Genomic DNA, 27,235 nt, shown 5'->3' with positions numbered 1-27,235 from the left:
CAGTATTTTATATACATCACAAATATTTAGATTGTTCTGTCCTTCAATATAGTTAAGTAGAAATAATAATGAATTCCAGTACATTATGTTACAAATTTATGAGTTTGGAAATAGAGTTGCCCTAATTTTATTGTATATACATACACACCCTTTTAATGCAGTTAGAAAATAAAATGCAACATTATCACTCAAATAAAAATAAAGCACAATGAACAAAGCAAGATGAATTATGACATCATGAGATATATTAATTTTGAATAATAATTCCAGTACACTGTCAGTATTGGTAAAGTTGCTTTAAAAAAAAAAATAAACTTAAAAAGTTAAAAAGTATAATATTGTGGTGAATCTTATTTGCATGTCCCTACCCAGAATCCCTAGCGCTGTGGAAGTACTGTAAGCAAACATCAGTAAAGCAGGTTTACAGACATGTCTATGATATGTAATTGAAACAAGATTCTATAGTACAAATGAGAACATCTGGCAATTTTGTGGTAGAAAATGTATATGAAATTGATTTCACCACTAGTGCAAACTGAGTCTGAAAGGGAAGAAAACAAAGCCATACCTTTTAAAGGCAGTTCTAGTAAGGTAACTATGTTATATCTATTTATTTTTTTCCACTGAAGTTATGGTTACTAATATCATAAAAAAAACATAATTTATGTAAGAACTTACCTGATAAATTCATTTCTTTCATATTAGCAAGAGTCCATGAGCTAGTGGGGTATGGGATATATATTCCTACCAGGAGGGGCAAAGTTTCCCAAACCTTAAAATGCCTATAAATACACCCCTCACCACACCCACAATTCAGTTTAACGAATAGCCAAGAAGTGGGGTGATAAAAAAGGAGCGAAAGCATCAAAAAAATAAGGAATTGGAATAATTGTGCTTTATACAAAAAATCATAACCACCAAAAAAAAGGGTGGGCCTCATGGACTCTTGCTAATATGAAAGAAATGAATTTATCAGGTAAGTTCTTACATAAATTATGTTTTCTTTCATGTAATTAGCAAGAGTCCATGAGCTAGTGACGTATGGGATAATAAATACCCAAGATGTGGAACTTCCACGCAAGAGTCACTAGAGAGGGAGGGATAAAATAAAGACAGCCAATTCCGCTGAAAAATTAATCCACTACCCAAATCAAAAAAGTTTCAATTTTTATAATGAAAAAAACTGAAATTATAAGCAGAAGAATCAAACTGAGACAGCTGCCTGAAGTACCATTCTACCAAAACTGCTTCTAACGAAGAGAAAATATCAAAATGGTAGAACATAGTAAAAGTATGCAAAGAAGACCAAGTCATTGCTTTGCAAATCTGATTAACAGAAGCTTCATTCTTAAAAAGCCCAGGAAGTAGAAACTTACCTAGTAGAATGAGCCATAATCCTCCGAGGCGGGAATCCACCCGACTCCAAATAAGCATGATGAATCAAAAGTTTAAGCAAGATGCCAAATAAATGGCAGAAGCCTTTTGACCTTCCTAACACCAGAAAAGATAACAAATAGACTAGAGACTATCTGAAATCTGAATAGCTTCAACATAAGATTTCAAAACTCTTACCATATCCAAAGAATGTAAGAATCTTACCAAAGAAGTCTTAGTAAAAGACAATAATTCCTCCCTAATGTTGAAAGAAATCACAACTTTAGGTAAAAATTGAAATGAGGATAGCAAAAACCACCTTATCCTGATGAAAAAATCAGAAAAAGGAGACTCACAAGAAAGAACAGATAATTAAAAATTGTTCTTAGCTGAAGAGATGTCTAAAAAGAACAATACTTTCCATAAAAGTAAATAATGTCTAGAGAAAACATATGCTCAAATAGAAGAGCCTGTAAAGCCTTTAGAACCAAATTAAAACTCCAAGGAGGAGAAATTGGCTTAATGACAGGTTTGATAAGAACCAAAGCCTGAACAAAATAATGAATAACAGGAAGGAACACTGCCTTACCCTGATGAAAAATCAGAAAAGGAGATCCACAAGAAAGAGCAGAAACTCTTCTAGCAGAAGAGATAACCAAAAGGAACAATACTTTCCAAGAAAGTAATTTTAATGTCCAGAGAACGCAAAGGTTCAAACGGAGGAGCCTGTAAAGCCCTCAGTACCAAATTGAGACTCCAAGGAGGAGATATTGACTTAATGACAGGCTTGATACAAACCAAAGCCTGTACAAAACAATGAATATCAGAGTGAATAGCAAACTTTCTGTGAAAAAGAACAGAAAGAGTAGAGATTTGTCCTTTCAAATAACTTGCAGACAAAACCTTATCTAAACCAACCTGAAAAATTGTAAAATTCTAGGAATTCTAAAAGAATGCCAAAAGAATTTATGAGAAGAATACCAAGAAATGAAAGTCTTCCAAACTCAATAATAAATCTTCCTAGAGACAGATTTACAAACCTGTAACATAGTATTAATCACTGAGTCAGAGAAACCTCTATGACTAAGAATCAAACGTTCAATCTCCATATCTTCAAATTAAATGATTTGAGATCCTGATGAAAAAATGGGCCTTGAGATAAAAAGGTCTGGTCTTAACGGAAATGTCCAAGGTTGGCAACTGGCCATCTGAATGAGATCCGCATACCAAAACCTGTGAGGCCATGCTGGAACCACCAGCAGTACAAACGTACGCTCCATTAGAATTTTTGAAGAACTAGAGGCGGAAGATATAGACAGAATGATAATTCCAAGGAAGTGTCAATGCATACGCTACTTCCGCCTGAGGATCCCCGGACCTGAAATAGGCCCCTGGGAAATTCCTTGTTAAGACGAGAGGCCAACAGATCTATTTCTGGAAGCCCTTACATCTGAAAAATTGAAAAAAACAATAAACGTCTCTTCTTCAAAAGAAACCAACTAAAGAACTCTGGGAATGCACGGAGTTCCAAAATATCAAATGGTAACCTTGCCTCCTGAGATTTCCAAACCCCTTGTGCTGACAGAGAACCTCAGACAGCCTCCCAACCTAAAAGACTCGCATCTATAGAGATCATGGTCCAGGTTTAAAGAATCAAAGAGACCTGTAGAACTAAATGATGGTGATCTTAACCACCGAATCAAAGATAGATAAACATAGAATTCGAAGATTTAAAAAGTGAAATCCTAGAATCCCTGCACCATTATGCAGCATAAACAACTGGAAAGGTTTTCTATGAAAATGAGCAAAGGGAAATGAATCCAATGCTGCAGCCATAAGCCCTAAATTTCCATGCATATATAGCAACTGAAGGAAATAATAGAGACTGAAGGTACCGACAGACGGAACCCAATAAGAAAAAAATCACTTATCTGTTAGAGACAACGACAGTGACACAATCTATCTGGAAACCTAAAAAAGGTGACCCTTGTGTGAGGAATCAAGAGCTTTTGATAAAAAGATCCTCTAACCATGTCTTGAAAAAAACAAAATTGAATCATATGAGATTCTGTAGTCTCAGAAAATAAAAATAATCTGAATGAAAACAGAAATGAAGATATGCATCTATTGTATCTAATGAAAACAAATAATGCTATCACTGACCAAAAAAAGTCAGAATAGACCATATAAATATCAATCTAAAAGATAGTACATTTATATAATAAAAAGATTTTCTATCTTTGGAACAATGAATAGTTTGAATAAAACCCCAAAACCCAGATCCTAAAAATGGAACTGGAATAAATACCCCAGAAGATTCCAGATCTGAGCAGTGCTTGATCCTCAACAGGTGATCAACCGCACTTCAACATTACCCAAAATATATGGGACTGAAACACATTAAGGAAAGTGTTAGCTTTACTGGAATAGCTGGAATATAATAGAGAGAAAAAGACTTCTCACAGACGGTTTTACTTTATTTATTTTGTACCCAAAATCTAAGAATTTTGGACCGAATAGAACCAAAAAAACTTCTAAATAAAAACATGTTACTTGGGTAAGAATTTAGAATTTTGTTCTTTAGTAAGAACAACCAAACTAAAATAAGCTTAAAGTTTTAGTCTAAGAACTTAATCTTGAAGCCCAGAGTAACAGTTAAGAATTGAATCCAATATGAATCAAATAATTGATTATCTTGAAAAAAAAGAAATAAGGATTTTTTAGAAATCACAAAATTTCTTCTAGCTAAAAACAGCTAAAGACATAGATTAAACCTCATTTGTGAAAATATTCAATAAAAATGAAGAAACAAATAAAATTATTAGCATGTTAATCCAGTTAAGGGACCAGAACACACCGGACTTGCATAAACAAAAATGCAAGACAACAAGACAAATGCAACAGCACCCAGTCTGAACCTCAAATGAGCAGTAGACTTTGTCCCTTAACAATGCTAAATAATACATAATCTGATACTTGATCTTAAAGTAAACAGAAAAAATGGAGCAAAAGCAACATCATCCAAATAAATTACAGGTCCAAGAAAAGTACCTGAAAATAAAAATTTTTTCCTTAAATAGGATACAACCATTTAAAAAGAAAATAAATACTATTTTGCTATAGAAACAATAGCATAATTTAGCAGGAGTAGAGATAGCCCCATTAAATTGGAGAACCCTCAAAATTGAATTTAACTGCCGGCAAAGAATATAATTTAAAACCTTTGAAGAAAATTGTCAGCCTATTCCATTCCCTAGTATGAAGGAATGGAAAAAAACCTCTGAAGACACAGAAGATAAAATAAGCAGAAATAAAATGTTAGCTAGTTTTGAAAAAGAACTAGTTACCTCAATATCCAAAATAATCAACACCTTTTCAACAAAAAACAAATGTACTCTAATAAAAAATAAAAAAGTAGATTTGTTAGTGTCAATATCTGATGAAGAAAAGTTCTGAAAGAGAAAAAACATCATCAGAGAAGGATAATTCAGTATGTTGTTGGTCATTTGAAACTTCATCAAAAAGAAGTTTGAAAAAGACCTTAAAAATTTTTTAATAGAAGGCGCAAAGTCAGTCAAAGCCTTAACCTAGAATCAGAAAAATATTCTTATAAATTTTCTAAGTATATCTTGTACATAAGATGTAAAAAGAAAAGCAATACATAAAGCATAAATACTAATGGATTCTGCATGTAAAAGTTTAACATGATAACGTATTACAAACCATAGCTAAAGATAAAGATTCATAACATTTAAAATAAATTAACTTAGCTTTGGTAGGACTTCTTAGTCAACAGGAATCCCTCAGTATGTTCTGATCCAGGAATAATTTATGGAAAATCTTGCAATATGTAATAGAAAAAAACAACATATAAAGCAAAATTATCAAATTCCTTAAATGACAGTTTCAGGAATGGGGAAAAAATGCAAAACAAACAAGCCTCTAGCAACCAGAATCAACAAAAAAGTGAAACTTAAATAATGTGAAAAAAAGTGGTGCCAAGTATGACGCCCAGATTTTTTGGCGCCAAGTATGACTCCCACATTTTTTAACGCCTAGTATGATGCCCACATTTTTTGGCGCCAAGTATGACGCCCACACTTTTTAGCGCAAAAAAACGTCTGTAACACACATGCGTAAAAAATGACGCAACCACGTGTAAACTTCCGGCGTCAACTATGGCGCCGGAAATGACAAAATTTTGTGCCAAAAAAGTTTGTGCCAAGAATGACGCAATAAATTGAAGCATTTTCTGCCCCCGCGAGCCTAACAGCCCGCAAGGAAAAAAGTCAATTAGAAAATTTCTTTAAGGTAAGAAAAAATATTTTATTCATATGCATTTTCCCAAATAATGAAACCGACAGTCTGAAAGAAGGAATACTGATTATCCTGAATCATGGCAAATATAAGTTTAAAGACATATATTTAGAACTTTACGTATAAAGTGCCCAACCATAGCTTAGAGTGTCACAAAAAATAAGACTTACTTACCCCAGGACACTCATCTACATATAGCAGATAGCCAAACCAGTACTGAAACGAGAATCAGTAGAGGTAATGGTATATAAGAGTATATCGTCGATCTGAAAAGGGAGGTAAGAGATGAATCTCTACGACCGATAACAGAGAACCTATGAAATAGATCCCGTAGAAGGAGACCATTGAATTCAAATAGGCAATACTCTCTTCACATCCCTCTGACATTCACAGCACTCTGAGAGGAAAACCGGGCTCCAGCCTGCTGTGAAGCGCATATCAACGTAGAATCTAGCACAAACTTACTTCACTACCTCCACGGGAGGCAAAGTTTGTAAAACTGAATTGTGGGTGTGGTCAGGGGTGTATTTATAGGCATTTTAAGGTTTGGGAAACTTTGCCCCTCCTGGTAGGAATGTATATCCCATACGTCACTAGCTCATGGACTCTTGCTAATTACATGAAAGAAATATCCATTAGCAGGGGTATGTCAAATAGTTTATTTCACCATGTCAGTTGCCAGAGCAGTGCTAAAACTCAAACAATTATTTCACACACTGTATAATCAAATCTGATAAAGGATACTTATGTCACAGTAAATCCAATATACTCATCTAGATGTATAAACAATTCTAGTATCTCAAAAAAAGAGTAATCTGTTGCAGCCTTGTTCCAAACATTTATTACTCCTCGTTAGATAAAAAAAAATGCTTCCACGATCCACAGTAGCATTTATTAAATCAGAAACATCAGAAAAGAACTTACGAGCTATACAATGAAAGTAGTGTATATAGGGTAACTAGATATCCAGTTTTTAACAAAATGTTCACTTTTTTAAGCACACTGTTGTCTGTGCCTTTTTTTTATCTTAGCTGTTAAAGGGACACTAAACCAAAAAAATTTCTTTCATGATTCAGAAAGAGAATACAAATTTAAACAACAATCCAATTTACTTCTATTATTTATTTTGCTTCATTTTTTAGATATCCTTAGTTGAAGAAAAAGCAATGCACATGGGTGAGCCAATCACACGAGGCTTCTAAGTGCAGCAACCAATCAACAACTCCTGAGCCTATCTAGATATGCTTTTCAGCAAAGAATATCAAGAGAATAAAACAAATTAGATAATAGAAGTAAATTAGAAAGTTGTTTAAAATTGCATGTTCTTTCTATATCGTGAAAGAAAAAAAAATGGGTTTCATGTCCCTTTAAATTACTTATTTTATTTTGTTTACTATGCTTGTACTGATCTTGTTATTATGCCTATCACTTCCCTATCGCATGCAAATTACACTGTTACCGCAGCTGCAGGTGTTGTTCTAAAGTAAATGGTATACCATAGGAATGTGTATACTATGTCACTTCCGGTGACGTATTATCAGCTGTTGGAGCGGGGTGGCACACAATGCGCATGCGCAAGAGGACCAACCTCCTACAAACAGCTGTTTAAGGAGATTTACTTGCGAACAACGGGTCGAGGTTATTAAAAATGTTACTGAAATGTGTAATGGTGCTCATAAATCACAAGAATGCATGCTTCTGTCCAAGTGACATGTGACTATGAAAATGCAAAATCTGAGGATTTGTGTTGCAGTGACTCCTGATGTCCTATTACTTTCAAGATCATGTAACATAAATTTTTGACTACAAGGAGATGGATGGAAGATTTTGAGTCTTACACATTTACTCTTTGATTCAACACCCCCCCCCCCAGATTATATTGAATATAGCGACCGCAGTGCGCGCGTGCGCAGTGAAGGATATTAGCCTCTATAAATTATGATTACGGCCCATATATATCCTCGACCCATTGCTTAATTTCCATCAGCTGTTTGGAGGAGGTTGGGCCTCTTGCGCATGCGAATTGAGCATAACACCCCTCCAGCAGCTGAGTCACGTGACCTAAAGTGACGTGTTATACACATTCTTATGCGGTATACCACTTTCTTTAGAACACAGGTAACTATTCAGCTGAGGAACTACAGTTCCCATCATGATTTGATCTGTGTCATATTATGCATAGTCAAGTCTGCCTGCCTTTTTGCTGCTTAGTGAGGTGTTTGATTGACACCTTGTGAGCAGAGAGACAGTGGAGCACATAGAGATTACTCTGTGACTTTATGGGTCATAACTATTAATGTATTTCATTGTGAAGTGATATATTTTGTGTATATATTTCAACCCCAAATAGCTCTCATACTGAAAGGAGTGAAACTTGTGATAGGACGCGTTGGTCTAGCAGCGTTTGATTGTACGTGGGGACCCTCCTGTCCATAGTAGCCACAGGCGCATTATGACTGCTGGTGGCATCGGTCAAGAGGAAGGAAGCACACAGAATGCACCTGTAAAGTATTTAGGGTTGAAACTGGTATAGTTAGGAGACACCTTAACGGCAGTTTCCCCTTCTTGGGAACCATTTATGTGCTGTGTCTCTCTGATGCTTTGACCTTTCATCTTTGCTTGGCTGCATGGTGCTGCAATACCGCATGGGATTACTTACTGATAATGATGCCTGTTTGGTTACAAGCTTAACTTGTTGTGCAATAAAGCTTGTTGTTACACTCAAGCTACACAACTGAATTGTGCAGTTGCATCTGTTTTAAAAGCAGCTGCGATACCTGGATATCTACTAGCTGGTTGATTTATTCTGCTACTAAAAACTAAATAATGAGAGAGCGCTAGAAAGCTAGAAGTATCAACACACCTATTCCAATATTATATTATTAAATATTACCTTTAAAATTTAATATTTTTTATTCTCTGATATTCTGTATTTTCTGTCAATTAATTAATTAATTAATTAATGTTATTGGAATAGGTGTGTTGATACTTCTAGCTTTCTAGAGCTCTCTCATTATTTAGTTTTTTGTTCTATCATGTGTCCATTTTAAGGGAAGTGGTCTTGGGAGTGGCATAGTTGTATCATTTAGGCTAAGCGCTGTATTTTCATATATTGCATATTATTCTGCTACTAAGTTGCGTGCTATAAATATTAGATCTGTACATTTATGGATATTTTTACTATCAGTGAGCATGCTAGTCTTTGGAAGTTTCATCCTTTAATTGAGATCATTTATAGTGCACTTTTTGCCAGCTAGTACAGGTATACCCCGCTCATACAGCGGGTTAGGGACCAGAGCCCCGCTGTAAAGTGAAAACCGCCTTAAAGTAAAACAAGGCAGTTTTATATTTCTTTTCACTTGCCAGTGTGTTTAAAATCTTGAAAACATGTTTGAACTAACATATATTAGGGGTGCAATAGTGCTACGTTTAGTTTAACACTAGCACAGCAAGTATTCAATTAGTATTCAATAAATACTGTACCTGTAAAATAGTGACAATGACTGTAGTAAAATTTGCCAGACTATAACACTGAGACACAGATTGCGCTGTAATGCTGTAAACAGAGTGAACTTAGCATAACAAAATGGTGCCATTCACTTTTCTCGCAATCTCACAATGATTACAGCACTGTTTCAAAATCCTTGGAGGTTGAACTTCAGCTCCACAAAGCGCTGTATTAGCGAAGCGCTGTAAAGGTAAGCGCTGTAAAATGGGGTATACCTGTATTGCTATTTACTTGTGGGAGGGGTGTATCTACCATTTGTTTTATGTGTATTTTTAAATTATGTGAGATTTTCTACTTAAATACATACTTTGCAAACAGTTCAAGTTTCAAACTCTGCAGTGTTCTTTACTTATTATGCAAGTGTGCATTTTTCCAGACTCTCTGAACGATCTGATTCTAGAGCATACTCTTTCTTTGTAAGTATTTACCATTTGCATTTCTGGTTTTCCACCTACTTTATACAAGTGAAAAATTACAATTATTGTTAAATATTCATGTGTAATGGTGATAAACATCCAAGTAGAGTTTTTTGTTTTATAAATTAAAAGGGCCGTACCCAGATGGAGTTGTGACTGTTAGAAATGACAGTTGACTATGTCTAGCATATTTTGATCTTTTTCTCCCAGGTGGTATCCGGCCATAGAACAAGCCACTGAGCTGTTGTTCGTTCCTGGCAGATTGCTTCTCATTCTTTTTCTATTTGTATTATGACCCTGGGAAAGTCTCCCTAAGGGTGATGGTGGAAACCAGACGTGGGCTCCTTGCCCAATGTGCTTAGAGGGATATGGCTGCACCTCATTGACAAGGCCCAAAGGAGGTTGAAATGTTCATCTGGGGGTGCTGTTTCCCTTGTTCAGAGGAGAATTGCCTGGTATTTCAGGGCTGGACTGACCTTGTTAAGCAGGATCAGACTAATATACTTCAAGAAAGTTTTCCTCTGTGAAAAGCACAATTTGGCAAAAATAAGCTACTCCCAGGTAATAACCAGGTCATAGAGCAAGCCACTGAGATGTTGTTCGTTCCTGGCAGACTGCTTCTCATTCTGTTTGTATATATTGTTCTTTGTATGTTTTCAGCATATTAAATGAACAGTAAAATCAAAAACATAATTTATGCTTACCTGATAAATTTATTTCTCTTGTAGTGTATCCAGTCCACGGATCATCCATTACTTGTGGGATATATTCCCTTCCCAACAGGAAGTTGCAAGAGGATCACCCACAGCAGAGCTGCTATATAGCTCCTCCCCTCACATGTCATATCCAGTCATTCGACCGAAACAAGACAAGAAAGGAGAAACCATAGGGTGCAGTGGTGACTGTAGTTTAATTAAAAATTTAGACCTGCCTTAAAAGACAGGACGGGCCGTGGACTGGATACACTACAAGAGAAATAAATTTATCAGGTAAGCATAAATTATGTTTTCTCTTGTTAAGTGTATCCAGTCCACGGATCATCCATTACTTGTGGGATACCAATACCAACGCTTAAGTACACGGATGATGGGAGGGACAAGGCAGGAACTTAAACGGAAGGAACCACTGCCTGTAGAACCTTTCTCCCAAAAACAGCCTCCGAAGAAGCAAAAGTGTCAAATTTGTAAAATTTTGAAAAAGTGTGAAGCGAAGACCAAGTCGCAGCCTTGCAAATCTGTTCAACAGAGGCCTCATTCTTAAAGGACCTGGTGGAAGCCACAGCTCTAGTAGAATGAGCTGTAATCCTTTCAGGGGGCTGCTGTCCAGAAGTCTCATAGGCTAAGCGTATTATGCTTCGAAGCCAAAAGGAGAGAGAGGTTGACGAAGCTTTTTGACCTCTCCTCTGTCCAGAATAAACGACAAACAGGGCAGATGTTTGACGAAAATCTTTAGTTGCCTGCAAGTAGAACTTCAAGGCACTGACTACGTCCAGATTATGCAAAAGACGTTCCTTCTTTGAAGCAGGATTAGGGCACAATGATGGGACAACAATCTCTTGATTGATATTCCTGTTAGAAACCACTTTAGGTAAAAACCCAGGTTTAGTATGCAGAACTACCTTGTCTGAATGGAAAATCAGATAAGGAGAATCACAATGTAAGGCAGATAACTCCGAGACTCTTCGAGCTGAGGAAATAGCCATCAAAAACAGAACTTTCCAAGATAAAAGTTTAATATCAATGGAATGAAGGGGTTCAAACGGAACTCCTTGAAGAACCTTAAGAACCAAGTTTAAGCTCCACGGAGGAGCAACAGTTTTAAACACAGGCTTAATCCTAGCCAAAGCCTTACAAAAAGCCTGGACGTCTGGAACTTCTGCCAGACGCTTGTGCAAAAGAATAGACAGAGCAGAAATCTGTCCCTTTAACAAACTAGCTGATAAGCCTTTTTCCAAACCCTCTTGGAGAAAGGACAATATCCTAGGAATCCTAACCTTACTCCATGAGTAACTCTTGGATTCGCACCAATACAGGTATTTACGCCATATCTTATGGTAGATTTTCCTGGTAACAGGCTTTCGTGCCTGTATTAAGGTATCAATAACTGACTCGGAGAAGCCACGCTTTGATAGGATCAAACGTTCAATCTCCATGCAGTCAGTCTCAGAGAAATTAGATTTGGATGATTGAAAGGACCTTGTATTAGAAGGTCTTGTCTCAGAGGTAGAGTCCATGGTGGACAGGACGACATGTCCACTAGGTCTGCATACCAGGTCCTGCGTGGCCACGCAGACGCTATCAGAATCACCGATGCTCTCTCCTGTTTGACCTTGGCAATCAGTTGAGGCAGCAGAGGAAACGGTGGAAACACATAAGCCATGTTGAAGAACCAAGGAGCTGCTAGAGCATCTATCAGCGTCGCTCCCGGGTCCCTGGACCTGGATCCGTAACTAGGAAGCTTGGGGTTCTGGCGAGACGCCATGAGATCCAGTTCTGGTTTGCCCCAACGATGGACCAGTTGAGCAAACACCTCCGGATGGAGTTCCCACTCCCCCGGATGAAAAGTCTGATGACTTAGAAAGTCCGCCTCCCAGTTCTCCACGCCTGGGATGTGGATCGCTGACAAGTGGCAAGAGTGAGACTCTGCCCAGCGAATTATCTTGGAGACTTCTAACATCGCTAGGGAGCTCCTGGTTCCCCCTATATGGTTGATGTAAGCCACAGTCGTGATGTTGTCCGACTGAAATCTGATGAACCTCAGTGTTGCTAACTGAGGCCAAGCTAGAAGAGCATTGAATATTGCTCTTAACTCCAGAATATTTATTGGGAGGAGTTTCTCCTCCTGAGTCCACGATCCCTGAGCCTTCAGGGAATTCCAGACTGTGCCCCAGCCTAGAAGGCTGGCATCTGTTGTTACAATCGTCCAATCTGGACTGCGAAAGGTCATACCCTTGGACAGATGGACCCGAGATAGCCACCAGAGAAGAGAATCTCTGGTCTCTTGATCCAGATTTAGTAGGGGGGACAAATCTGAGTAATCCCCATTCCACTGACCTAGCATGCACAATTGCAGCGGTCTGAGATGCAGGCGCGCAAATGGCACTATGTCCATTGCCGCTACCATTAAGCCGATTACTTCCATGCACTGAGCCACTGACGGGCGTGGAATGTAATGAAGGACACGGCAAGCATTTAAAAGTTTTGATAACCTGGCCTCTGTCAGGTAAATTTTCATTTCTACAGAATCTATCAGAGTCCCTAGGAAGGAGACTCTTGTGAGTGGTGATAGAGAACTCTTTTCCACGTTCACCTTCCACCCATGCGACTTCAGAAATGCCAGAACTATCTCTGTATGAGACTTGGCAATTTGAAAGCTTGACGCCTGTATCAGGATGTCGTCTAGATACGGAGCCACCGCTATGCCTCGCGGTCTTAGAACCGCCAGAAGTGAGCCCAGAACATTTGTAAAGATTCTCGGGGCCGTAGCCAACCCGAAGGGGAGAGCTACAAATTGGTAATGCCTGTCTAGAAAGGCAAATCTTAGGAACCGATGATGATCTTTGTGAATTGGTATGTGAAGGTAGGCATCCTTTAAGTCCACTGTGGTCATGTACTGACCCTCTTGGATCATGGGCAGGATGGTCCGAATAGTTTCCATTTTGAATGATGGAACTCTTAGGAATTTGTTTAAGATCTTTAGGTCCAAAATTGGTCTGAAGGTACCCTCTTTCTTGGGAACCACGAACAGATTTGAATAAAATCCCTGTCCTTGTTCCGTCCGCGGAACTGGGTGGATCACCCCCATTACTAGGAGGTCTTGTACACAGCGTAGGAAGTCCAGAAGATATCCCTCAGAGATGATCTCCAACGCCCAGGGATCCTGGACATCTCTTGCCCACGCCTGGGCAAAGAGAGAAAGTCTGCCCCCCACTAGATCCGTTTCCGGATAGGGGGCAGTTCCTTCATGCTGTCTTGGGGGCAGTAGCAGGTTTTCTGGCCTGCTTGCCCTTGTTCCAGGACTGGTTAGGTTTCCAGGCCTGTCTGAAATGAGCAACAGTTCCTTCCTGTTTTGGAGAGGAGGAAGTTGATGCTGCTCCTGCCTTGAAATTTCGAAAGGCACGAAAATTAGACTGTTTGACCTTTGATTTGGCCCTGTCCTGAGGAAGGGTATGCCCCTTACCTACAGTAATGTCAGCAATAATTTCCTTCAAGCCGGGCCCGAATAAGGTCTGCCCCTTGAAAGGAATATTAAGTAATTTAGATTTAGAAGTCACATCAGCTGACCAGGATTTAAGCCATAGCGCCCTCCGCGCCTGGATGGCGAATCCGGAGTTCTTAGCCGTTAGTTTAGTCAAATGTACAATGGCATCAGAAACAAATGAGTTAGCTAGCTTAAGTGATTTAAGCTTGTCCATAATTTCATCCAATGGAGCTGTGTGAATGGCCTCTTCCAGAGACTCAAACCAGAATGCCGCAGCAGCAGTGACAGGCGCAATGCATGCAAGGGGCTGCAGGATAAAACCTTCTAATTTTTTATCCATTGGATCCGAAAAAGCACAACTATCCTCAACCGGGATAGTGGTAAGCTTTGCTAAAGTAGAAACTGCTCCCTCCACCTTAGGGACCGTCTGCCATAAGTCCCATGTAGTGGCGTCTATTGGAAACATTTTTCTAAATATAGGAGGTGGGGAAAAGGGCACACTGGGTCTATCCCACTCCTTGCTAATAATTTCTTTAAGCCTTTTAGGTATAGGGAAAACATCAGTACACACTGGTACCGCATAGTATCTATCCAGCCTACACAATTTCTCTGGAATTGCCACTGTGTTACAGTCGTTCAGAGCAGCTAAAACCTCCCCAAGCAATACATGGAGGTTCTCAAGCTTAAATTTAAAATTAGAGATCTCTGAATCAGGTTTCCCCGGATCAGATCCGTCACCCACAGAATGAAGCTCTCCGTCCTCATGTTCTGCAAACTGTGACGCAGTATCAGACATGGCTCTTACAGCACCAGCGCGCTCTGCCTCTCTCCTAATCCAAGAGCTATCGCGCTTGCCTCTCAATTCTGGCAATCTAGATAATACTTCTGACAGGGTATTATTCATGATTGTAGCCATGTCCTGTAAAGTAATTGCTATGGGCGTCTCTGATGTACTTGGCGCCATAATAGCATGCGCCCCCTGAGCGGGAGGCGAAGGTACTGACACGTGAGGAGAGTTAGTCGGCATAACTTCCCCCTCATCGTCTGGTGATAATTCTTTTATAGATAAAGACTGACCTTTATTATTTAAAGTGAAATCAATACATTTAGTACACATATTCCTATGGGGCTCCACACTGGCTTTCAAACATAATGAACAAGTAGATTCATCTATGTCAGACATATTTAAACAGACTAGCAATAAGACTGGCAAGCTTGAAAAACACTTCACAATAAGTTTACAAGCAATATAAAAAAACGCTACTGCGCCTTTAAGAAGCACAAAACCTGTCTCAAGTTGAAATAAAAATGAACCAAAGCAGTTATACCAACCAAATTTTCACAGTAAATGTATTAAGTTAGCAGAGCATTGCACCCACTTGCAAATGGATGATTAACCCCTTAATACCCAAAACGGATAAACAATAGAGAAAAACGTTTTTTAAAACAGTCAAACACACTGTCACAGCTCTGCTGTGACTGATTACCTCCCTCAATATGACTTTTGAAGCCTTTTGAGCCCTCTAGAGATGTCCTGGATCATGCAGGAAGAAGCAGGAAGTCTGAGTCTGAATTTTTACTGCGCAAAAAAGCGCTAAAATAGGCCCCTCCCACTCATATTACAACAGTGGGAAGCCTCAGTTAACTGTTTCTATGCAGAAATTAAGCCAGCCATGTGGAAAAATTATGCCCCAATAAGTTTTATCACCAAATGTACGTTAAAAAACGATTAAACATGCCAGCAAACGTTTTAAAACACATTTTTTAAAGAGTATATATCTCTATTAATAAGCCTGATACCAGTCGCTTTCACTGCATTTAAGGCTTTACTTACATTACTTCGATATCAGCAGCATTTTCTTAGTCAATTCCATTCCTTAGAAAAATATATTACTGCACATACCTTAGTTGCAGGAAAACCTGCACGCCATTCCCTTTCTGAAGTTACCTCACTCCTCAGAATGTGTGAGAACAGCAAGTGGATCTTAGTTACTTCTGCTAAGATCATAGAAAACTCAGGCAGATTCTTCTTCCAAATACTGCCTGAGAAAAAACAGCACACTCCGGTGCCATTTAAAAATAACAAACTTTTGATTGAAGAAATAAACTAAGTATAAAACACCACAGTCCTCTCACGACCTCCATCTATGTTGAGGGTTGCAAGAGAATGACTGGGTATGACATGTGAGGGGAGGAGCTATATAGCAGCTCTGCTGTGGGTGATCCTCTTGCAACTTCCTGTTGGGAAGGGAATATATCCCACAAGTAATGGATGATCCGTGGACTGGATACACTTAACAAGAGAAATTATACTTTCATGATTCAGATAGAGCACGCAATTTTAAACAACTTCCATTATCTAAATGTGCACAATCTTTTCATATGCACAGTTTTTGAGACACCATTGAGACACCATTGAGCATGTGCAAGATTCACAGATTATTCGTATATGCATTTTGTGATTAACTGATAACTGTCACATTATGCATTGGGAAGGAAAACGTAACTGCAATATACGTTTATTATTAATTTGTCCTGTTTTCCTGTAATTCCATTATGAAGTTGTTAGCAGTGGAAGTGCAGAACACTTATGTTCCCCACAGCAACTGGCTGCACACTCAAGTGACCTATTTATAACTGTTGCTAATTGGCCACAGCAGAGAAGGTAACCTAAGTTACAACATGGCAGCTCCCATTTTTATAGACACTAAAACTTTACACTTATTTTGTCAATATTTAAACAGCTAATGGAACTTTAAAAAATACATCTATATGTTATTCTCAGACTAATCTTTTCTTTGAATGCATCATTCTATCTAGCATTTATTTAGTTTTTAATGTCCCTTTAAGTTGTCCATTTAAACATTAAATGGTTTAAAATGCAAAAACCGAGTCTAATCATTCATACTTTTGAGTGTGTTGCATGTTGTCAATAAATTGTCCGTTTTTTCCCTCAGATCTGGTCACTTTAATGCATAGACTCCATTGTGACTTCAAAGAGGCAAAGGGCATATTCTATCAATTACCCCTATTATTTATATGCTCACATGCTAAAACACCACCATACACTCAAGATATTAAAGTATTCTACCAGGAGCCAGTCGTGTCTGTGCTGTATTTAGCTTTCTCAATATGTTTCATTCATGTACACAATCAACATGTTCCAAAAGTTAATTATATTTGAAATGTCTGAAATTAATATAATTTATTAATAAAAATAACTACTCTTTTGGGTATCAAGCAAGGACATTTTTTTCCCTTTTTCTTTTAAGTTGAGGGTATCTTGAGAAACAGAGCAGTTGTTGGAGTTTTCTAGCGTTTTTGAGCTCATACTCTAATGCAACACTATACAATGTAAATTGATGTTTTTAATGTTTAATAAAAATGTAAAGTCGTAATTTTATTAGTAAAAGTAAAGGCAAATATAAACCAAATATATTTTATATTAATTTTTACTATTAAAGACTGAAAGGCAGATAAAAAGGTAATGTTAAAATTACTGCTAGGAACATTAAACTATTATTAGAACATTAACAGAACTCTAGCCATGTAATTAACCCAAAACCTGCAATTAGACTTTAATACATTAGTGGTGGTGGTGGGGGGGGGGGGCTTAATTGAAAGAGAAGACAAAAGATTAAATTATTTTAAAAGCACAGATTTATGAGTATTGAGTCTATAAAATGGGTCCTGGTGTCTGATAAAATGCACTTCTGACCGTGACATTTTTGGAGGGGAGAGGTGCTGAGGTCGCAATTGCAGAGCATCCCTTCACATGTGCAGTCAGAGAACTGTTTATCACTTCTGCTCAGCAGCTGTTTGCGCATGCAGCAGTCAGGTTTAGCAAGTCCTCTTCCTACTTTTTAATGCAGCACAGTATTCTGCTATTACTTGTCTGTCCCTTAAACGCCCTACATGAGGCTATGACACTTAGGGCAATATTTTAAGGACATATAACCAAGCAGAGCCTTTTAAATTTAAAGGGACAGTAATGTATGTAAACCAATACAGTATTTTAATATACACTTTACCATTTGTTCATGTTATAAAGACTAAGGGCCTATCTATCAAGCTCCGTACGGAGCTTGAGGCCCCGCCAGAAACACCAGTTATGAAGCAGCGGTCTAAAGACCGCTGCTTCATAACCTGTCCGCCTGCTCTGAGCAGGCGGGCAGACATCGACGCAATTCAACCCGATCGAGTACGATCGGGTTGATTGACACCCCCTGCTGGCGGCCGATTGGCTGCGAGTCAGCAGGGGGCGGCGTTGCACCAGCAGCTCTTGTGAGCTGCTGGTGCAATGCTGAATACGGAGAGCGTATTGCGCACTGTCGGATCAGGTCGGCCAGACTTTGATAAATAGAGGCCTAACTCTTTATTTCATATATAACTATCTATGCACACACAGAAAACATGAATGAGGACTGCATTGTTAGACTGGAGTGTGCACATTGCAATCCAGTGTCTCTGAGTGCTAACCTGGCACTCACAGGAAGCTGCCTTCATATATTTTTACTTAGACTGTCGGTCAGGGACCCAGGCAGGGCCAGAGCTACAATAGAGGCAGACTAGGCGACCGCCTAAGCCAAAACGTGACAGTAATCCACTGCAAGTTTATGTGATCTATTGTAGTGCTTGAAAATGTATACTTACTGGCAGGGCTTTTTTGTGGGGAGTACCACCATCTGACATCTAAAAGCAAATATTTGTAGTTATGGTGTAAATACTCTAGTTTTTAGCAGAGGGTTCTGCAAAATATATCAAGCATTATAAATTACTGTATCCCTTTGCTTTCTTAGTTACTGAGCACAATATATCAATCAATTATCAGTGAGAATCGCTACCTTTTTTTTTTTTACAAAAAAGAACTGCTTATGATATTATTTGAAAAATAAAAAATAAAAATATTCTTTCCATGCCACAATCTTCTCTGCCTAGGCCTTTGATTTTTGAGTTCTAAAATGCAAATAATAGTCTATATTTATTTAAAACAACAAATATAACCTGATTACAGTACTGTACTATCTGATGGTACTAGGTATACAAAAGTAATACAAACTATATAAATTACGTTTAGGTTGCATATATATGCTGTATTACTACCTGTAAATACAACCTAAAAGGCATAAGATATTATCATTTACACTTGGTTCCATCACCTCTCCAAGCTGTTCCATTTTACAGATGCAAATATTCCAAAATCCAAATCTTTTTCCAGCCCTAAGCAGTTTGGGTAAAGGGCTTTCTACCTGTAATGGCAGGATATATAATTTCATTAGGGTGCTGCAAAATGTGTCTTTGCCTGTTGAGCCAAAAATACTAGCACTGGCCCTGGAACAAGGTAGCAAGATACCTTGATATGGCACAGGTGCAAACTGTAATATAGAAGACGATTGATAGAGATGATAGATAATTAAATACCTAGACATAGTGCCTAAGGTTGCCATCTGTGCTTCATAAAAATAACTGACAACCTATAGGTCACTAGACACAGGAGGAATGCAGGGTCACACAATATCCCCCCAAAAGCTCAATCTTAGGCTCCACGCCTATTTCCACCATGTGTATTTTTTACAACTGAGCAGTCATTTTATCCCCTTGGTTGTCAGTAACACACATACACAATAGTGATTTGAATCCCTGCCATGAGCACATACACACAGCAATAATTTAACACTGCTATGGCTAGTTGTAACACAAATAATAGAATATCCATTCTGTTACTTCTTTTTGGGCCATATTTTTAATGCATAGAGGCATAGGAGGCCCTTTAAATTTAGCTGACAAATGTTTTTTAAGTGTCCAGTATTTTTGTACAGATTTTATGGTTAGCTCGATAATCAAAAACCAGGGAGCCAGTGAAACTGCTATAAACAACACATTTCTTTTATTGGAAAAAAAAAATTGAACAAGCTAAGAACAATAAAAAAGTAATCTTTAAATGCAAGAATACTTCAACCAAATATAAAAAAAAAACTTAAAAAAAATTAAAATCTTCTTAGGATGGCTTACAAAAACTCTAAAATCTCGCTTTCTTAGTTTGTTTAATTTATGTGCTGAAAGGTGATTCAGGTACAATACACATCCATGAGTCTCATATGCATGCAAAATACATTTATTGCATTAATTTTTGAATAATCATGAAAATAAGCAGATAACTTGAAGCAAATAATAAGCAAACACGCTTGAAAATACGTAGCGTATATTTTCGAATTTACAAGAAAGTTACTACTGTTTTTTTATTGACAATAAAATAGTATAATTATGAATCATATGAACAAAGAGTTCTGGATCCTAAATCATTTTTGGCTTGCTCATAGATTTTAATGAAGTCTGTTAAACGCTGCTCTAAAGCAAAAGAGCAGATTATTCAGTTGTATTAATAGTATACAGCTGAATAATCTGTTTGAAGAACAGCCAAGTATGAGTAGATATATAATACTATATGCATATAATTGGCTGCATAACATATACCTGTTGCAGTAGGTGAAGTTAAATGTTTTCTTAAAAGGACATAAACCCCACATTTTTCTTTCAAGATTCAGATAGAAAATAAAATTTTACAAAACGTTTCCAATTTACTTCTATGATCAAAAATGCTTTGTTCTCTTGTTATTATTTGTTGAAGAGATATTTAGATAGGTAGCAAGCAGATTTTGGAGCACTACTTGACAGGAGATAGTGCTGCCATCTAGCACTCTAGTTAATGTGTAACACAGTTGGAATACTGCTGCCATATAGAATTGCAGAGAAGTGCACGCGCCTTACTGCTTTTCAACAAAGGATAACAAGAAAACGAAAGACATGTGAAAATAGAAATAAAATGGAAAGTTGTTTAAAAATGCATGTTCTATCTGAATCATGAAATAATTTTTTTCGGCTTTATGTCCCTTTAATAATAAACTTGTAAGATGTTTTATCATTATTGATGTCATATAACATTCCACTAGTGTAACACAGATTTCCTACACCTTTAATAGTCATAATATATGTTTAGTACATTTTGTCATTAGTTTATCCTTTTAACGCCGTTATGCCGTTCTATTCCGTCATATTTACACTGGGCTTTAAAGCCGTTATGACGGAATAGAACGTCATATCAAACGGCTGTCCTGAAGCCTTCTGCGCTTCAAGGACTTGATCGCGGTCTGGAGGGCGTTCCTATGGTTGTAGGGACGCCCCCCAGATGCGATCCAATAATTGAAATCTCGCGATCGTATGCACGATCGGGTAGTTTCAATTTGTCTACATCGGAACAGGTGTTCCGATGTAGACACTTTAACCCTGTCACGAAAGGGTTAAATCAATATTACTTAAGTATCCACAGAATCCACTTCATAATATAATCTGTTCATAAACAGAGTTCTTAGATTTATAAGATTAGTTTAGGAAAGTTTTCATGCTAATGCTTTGCAAAAGCAACATGTATATTCTGCGTTGTCTCTCAGTTTTATTCATTCCTGCGGTTTTACTGACGCTAGTCATCATTAATCCCAGAAATTCAGAAAGCAGAAAAGTTTAATTAACTTTAAATCCAATAAGACTGGAATAATCTAATGAAGATTCAATGTCGTTTAATAAGATGATTTTTTTTTATCCAAGTGAAGAACAGGAAAAACAGCAATCAATGTACCCTTCAATATCCTAAGCACCATTAAAAGATAAACTTTAAAAGGAGAAATTGTTCTGATACGAGTTATAAAAGAAGTTATGATTTGTAAAATGCATTCAAAAAATGCTAAAGGATATAAATTAATTCCATGCACACAATATCTGCAGACATTATTCAAGTGTGAGCAATCATGATTGTACAGTCTATTTATCTTCTGATACTGAGAAAAAGCCAATATTTTATTTCTATTTTATTTATTGCATCACTATATCACTATACCAGTCTAACATTGGTAAACCTTTGATTTGTTTAAAACAGAAATACAAAAATCATTTGACTTAAATAGCTAAAACAATACATATACATACATAAAAGGGATACATTAAAGGGACACTAAACCCCAAAAAAATAATTTCATGATTCAGATAGAGCATGCGATTTAAAGCAACTTTCTAATTTACTCCTATTATCAATTTTTCTTTGTTCTCTTGCTATCTTTATTTAAAAAGCAGGAATGTAAAGCTTAGGAGCTGGTCTATTTTAAGTTCAGCACCCTGGATAGCGCTTGCTCATTGGTTAGCCAAATGTAGCCACCAATATCAATATGTAGCCACCAATATCATGAAAGAAAAAAAACATAATTTATGTAAGAACTTACCTGATAAATTCATTTCTTTCATATTAGCAAGAGTCCATGAGCTAGTGACGTATGGGATATACATTCCTACCAGGAGGGGCAAAGTTTCCCAAACCTTAAAATGTCTATAAATACACCCCTCACCACACCCACAATTCAGTTTAACGAATAGCCAAGAAGTGGGGTGATAAGAAAGGAGCGAAAGCATCAAAAAATAAGGAATTGGAATAATTGTGCTTTATACAAAAAATCATAACCACCACAAAAAGGGTGGGCCTCATGGACTCTTGCTAATATGAAATAAATGAATTTATCAGGTAAGTTCTTACATAAATTATGTTTTCTTTCATGTAATTAGCAAGAGTCCATGAGCTAGTGAAGGACGTATGGGATAATAAATACCCAAGATGTGGAACTTCCACGCAAGAGTCACTAGAGAGGAAGGGATAAAATAAAGACAGCCAATTCCGCTGAAAAAATAATCCACAACCCAAATCAAAAAAGTTTCAATTTTTATAATGAAAAAAACTGAAAATATAAGCAGAAGAATCAAACTGAGACAGCTGCCTGATGTACCATTCTACCAAAACTGCTTCTAAAGAAGAGAAAACATCAAAATGGTAGAACATAGTAAAAGTATGCAAAGAAGACCAAGTCATTGCTTTGCAAATCTGATCAACAGAAGCTTCATTCTTAAAAAGCCCAGGAAGTAGAAACTTACCTAGTAGAATGAGCCGTAATCCTCTGAGGCGGGAATCCACCCGACTCCAAATAAGCATGATGAATCAAAAGTTTAAGCAAGATGCCAAATAAATGGCAGAAGCTTTTTGACCTTCCTAACACCAGAAAAGATAACAAATAGACTAGAAGACTATCTGAAATCTGAATAGCTTCAACATAAGATTTCAAAACTCTTACCATATCCAAAGAATGTAAGAATCTTACCAAAGAAGTCTTAGGAAAAGACAATAATTCCTCCCTAATGTTGATAGAAATCACAACTTTAGGTAAGAATTGAAATGAGGATAGCAAAAACCACCTTATCCTGATGAAAAAAATCAGAAAAAGGAGACTCACAAGAAAGAACAGATAAAAAATTGTTCTAGCTGAAGAGATGTCGAAAAAGAACAATACTTTCCATGAAAGTAATAATGTCTAGAGAAAACATATGCTCAAATAGAAGAGCCTGTAAAGCCTTTAGAACCAAATTAAAACTCCATGGAGGAGAAATTGGCTTAATGACAGGTTTGATAATAACCAAATCCTGAACAAAATAATGAATAACAGGAAGGAACACTGCCTTACCCTGATGAAAAATCAGAAAAGGAGATCCACAGAAAAGAGCAGAAAACTCAGAAACTCTTCTAGCAGAAGAGATAACCAAAAGGAACAATACTTTCCAAGAAAGTAATTTTAGTGTCCAGAGAATGCAAAGGTTCAAACGGAGGAGCCTGTAAAGCCCTCAGTACCAAATTGAGACTCCAAGGAGGAGATATTGACTTAATGACAGGCTTGATACAAACCAAAGCCTGCACAAAACAATCAATATCAGAATGAATAGCAATCTTTCTGTGAAAAAGAACAGAAAGAGTAGAGATTTGTCCTTTCAAAGAACTTGCAGACAAAATCTTATCTAAACCAACCTGAAAAATTGTAAAATTCTAGGAATTCTAAAAGAATGCCAAAAAGAATTTATGAGAAGAACACCAAGAAATGTAAGTCTTCCAAACTCGATAATAAATCTTTCTAGAGACAGATTTACAAACCTGTAACATAGTATTAATCACTGAGTCAGAGAAACCTCTATGACTAAGAATCAAACGTCCAATCTCCATACTTTCAAATTAAATGATTTGAGATCCTGATGGAAACATGGGCCTTGAGATAGAAGATCTGGTCTTAACGGAAATGTCCAAGGTTGGCAACTGGCCATCCGAATGAGATCCGCATACCAAAACCTGTGAGGCCATGCTGGAACCACCAGCAGTACAAACAAACGCTCCATTAGAATTTTGGAAGAACTAGAAGCGGAAGATATAGACAGAATGATAATTCCAAGGAAGTGTCAATGCATACGCTACTTCCGCCTGAGGATCCCCGGACCTGAAATAGGCCCCTGAGAAGTTCCTTGATAAGACGAGAGGCCAACAGATCTATTTCTGGAAGCCCTCACATCTGAAAAATTGAAAAACATATCTGGGTAAAGACCATTCTCCCGGATGTAAAGTTTGATTTAACAGAAATAATACGCTTCCCAAACGTCTATACCTGGGAAAAGGACCCCAGAATTTAGATAGGAGCTGGATTTAGCCCAAGCAAATATCCGAGATACTTCTGTCACAGTCTAAAGACTGATAGTCACACCCTGATGATTGACATACACCACAGATGTGATAATGTCTGAAAAAAACAATAAACGTCTCTTCTTCAAAAGAAACCAACTGAAGAACTGAAGAAATATCAAATGGTAATCTCGCCTCCTGAGATTTCCAAACCCCTTGTGCTGACAGAGAACCTCAGACAGTCTCCCAACCTAAAAGACTCGCATCTATAGAGATCATGGTCCAGGTTGAAAGAATCGAAGAGACCTGTAGAACTAAATGATGGTCATCTTAACCACCGAATCAAAGATAGATAAACATAGAATTCGAAGATTTAAAAAGTGAAATCCTAGAATCCCTGCACCATTATTCAGCATAAAAAACTGGAAAGGTTTTCTATGAAAAAGAACAAAGGGAATTAAATTCAATGCTGCAGCCATAAGACCTAAATTTCCATGCATATATAGCAACTGAAGGAAAAAATAGAGACTGAAGGTACCGACAGACAGAACCCAATAAAAAAGTCACTTGTCTGTTAGAGACAAAGACAGTGACACAATCTATCTGGAAACCTAAAAAAGGTGACCCTTGTGTGAGGAATCAAGAGCTTTTTGAAAAAAAGATCCTCTAACCATGTCTTGAAAAAACAAAGTTGAATCATATGAGATTCCGTAGTCTCAGAAAATAAAAATAATCTGAATGAAAACAGAAAATGAAGATATGCATCTATTGTATCTAATGAAAAGAAATAATGTTATCACTGACCAAAAAAAGGCAGAATAGACCATATAAATACCAATCTAAAAGATGGTACATAATAAAAAGATTTTCTATCTTTGGAACAATGAATAGTTTTGAATAAAAACCCCAAAACCCAGTTCCTAAAAATGGAACTGGAATAAATACCCCAGAAAATTCCAGATCTGAGCAGTGCTTGAGCCCCAACAGGTGATCAGCCGCACTTCAACATTACCCAAAATATATAGGAAAATGTTAGCCTTACTGGAATAGCTGGAATATAATAGAGAGAAAAAGACTTCTCATAGACGGTTTAACTCTAAATTTTATTCTGTACCAAAATCTAAGAAATTTGGACCGAATAGAACCAAAAAAAAACAAACTTCCAATTAAAAACATGTTACTTGGATAAGAATTAGAATTTTGTCCCTTAGTAAGAACAACCAAACTAAAATAAGCTTAAAGTTTTAGTCTTAGAACTCAATCTTGAAGCCCAGAGTAACAGTTAAGAATTGAATCCAAAATGAACCAAATAATTGATTACCTTGGAAAAAAAGAAATAAGGATTTTTAGAAATCACAAAAATTCTTCTAGCTAAAAACAGCTAAAGACATAGATTAAAACCTCATTTGTGAAAATATTCAATAAAATGAAGATACAAATGAAATTATTAGCATGTTAATCCAGTTAAAAGACCAGCCAACACACCAGACTTGCATAAATAAATGCAAGACAACAAGACAAATGCAACAGCACCCAGTCTGAACCTCAAATGAGCAGTAGACTTTGTCCCTTAACAATGCTAAATAAAAACATAATCTGATACTTGATTTTAAAGTAAACAGAAAAAATGAAGCAATTGCAACATCATTCAAATAAAACACAGGTCCAAGAAAAATACCTGAAAAATAATTTTCCTTAAATAGGATACAACCACCTAAAGGAAAAATAAATACTATTTTGCTATAGAAACAATAGCATAATTAGCAGGAGTAGAGATAGCCCCATTAAATTGGAGAACCATCAAAATTGAAATGAACTGCCGGCAAAGAATATAATTTAAAACCTTTAAAGAAGGAATAAAAGAAAATTCCCAGCCTATTCCATTCCCTAGTATGAGGAACTGGAAAAAACCTCTGAAAATAAGCAGAAATAAAATGTTAGTTAGTCCAAAATAATCAACACCTTTTCAACAAAGAACAAATGTACTTTAAAAATAAAAAAGTGGATTTGATAGTGTCAATATCTGATGAAGAAAATTCTGAAATGAGAAAAAAACATCATCAGAGAAGGATAAATCATTATGTAGTTGTTCATTTGAAACTTCAATAATTAAAAAAGAAGTTTGAAAAAGACCTAAACATTTTTATTAGAAGGCACGATGTCAGACAAAGCCTTTAAAATAGAATCAGAAAAACATTCTTATAAATCTTCTAAGTAATTCTTGTACATAAGATGTAAAAAGAATAGCAAATATATAAAGCATAAATACTAACGGATTCTGCATGTAAAAGTTTATCATGATAACTTATTACAAACCATAGCTAAAGAAAAAACATTCATAACATTTTTAAAATAAATGAACTTAGCTTTGGTAGGACTGAACTTCAGTCAAAAGGAATCCCTTAGAACGATTTTGAAACAGGAACAGTGAAATCTTGCAATATGTAATAGAAAAAAACAATATTTAAAGCAAAATTATCAAATTCCTTAAATGACAGTTTCAGGAATGGGAAAAGAAATGCAAAATAATAAGCTTCTAAAAACCAGAAGCAATAAAAAAAGTGAGATTTAAATAAACACATTTTTTGGCGCAAAAAATGACGCCCACATTATTGGCGCTAAATACAACGCCCATATTCTTTGGCGCCAAGTATGACGCCACATCTTCTGACGCCGAAACCGACGCCCACATTTTTTGGCGGGAAAAAAATGTCTGAATACACATGCGTCAAAAGAATGACGTTTACAGAATACAACTTCCGCCGTCAACTACGGCGCCGGAAATGACAAAAAAAAGTTTTTGCGCCAAAAAAGTTTGCGCCAAGAATGACGCAATAAAAAGAAACATTTTCTGCCCCCGCGAGCCTAACAGCACGCAGGGAAAATGGT

General features: G+C 37.0%; 1 protein-coding gene across 3 annotated transcripts in view; it reads right to left on the bottom strand.

The window, feature by feature from the left end:
* The window catches only part of CADPS2 (calcium dependent secretion activator 2), a 1,413,577-nt gene that overhangs the window by 1,107,142 nt on the left and 279,200 nt on the right, over positions 1–27,235 (bottom strand). The gene's annotated exons all lie outside the window — the stretch shown is intronic.

The sequence above is a fragment of the Bombina bombina genome, chromosome 6, assembly GCF_027579735.1.
Source record: "Bombina bombina isolate aBomBom1 chromosome 6, aBomBom1.pri, whole genome shotgun sequence".
NCBI lineage: Eukaryota > Metazoa > Chordata > Amphibia > Anura > Bombinatoridae > Bombina > Bombina bombina.
The sequence above is the reverse complement of the archived record's forward strand: the minus strand, read 5'-3'. Positions and strand labels throughout refer to the sequence as shown.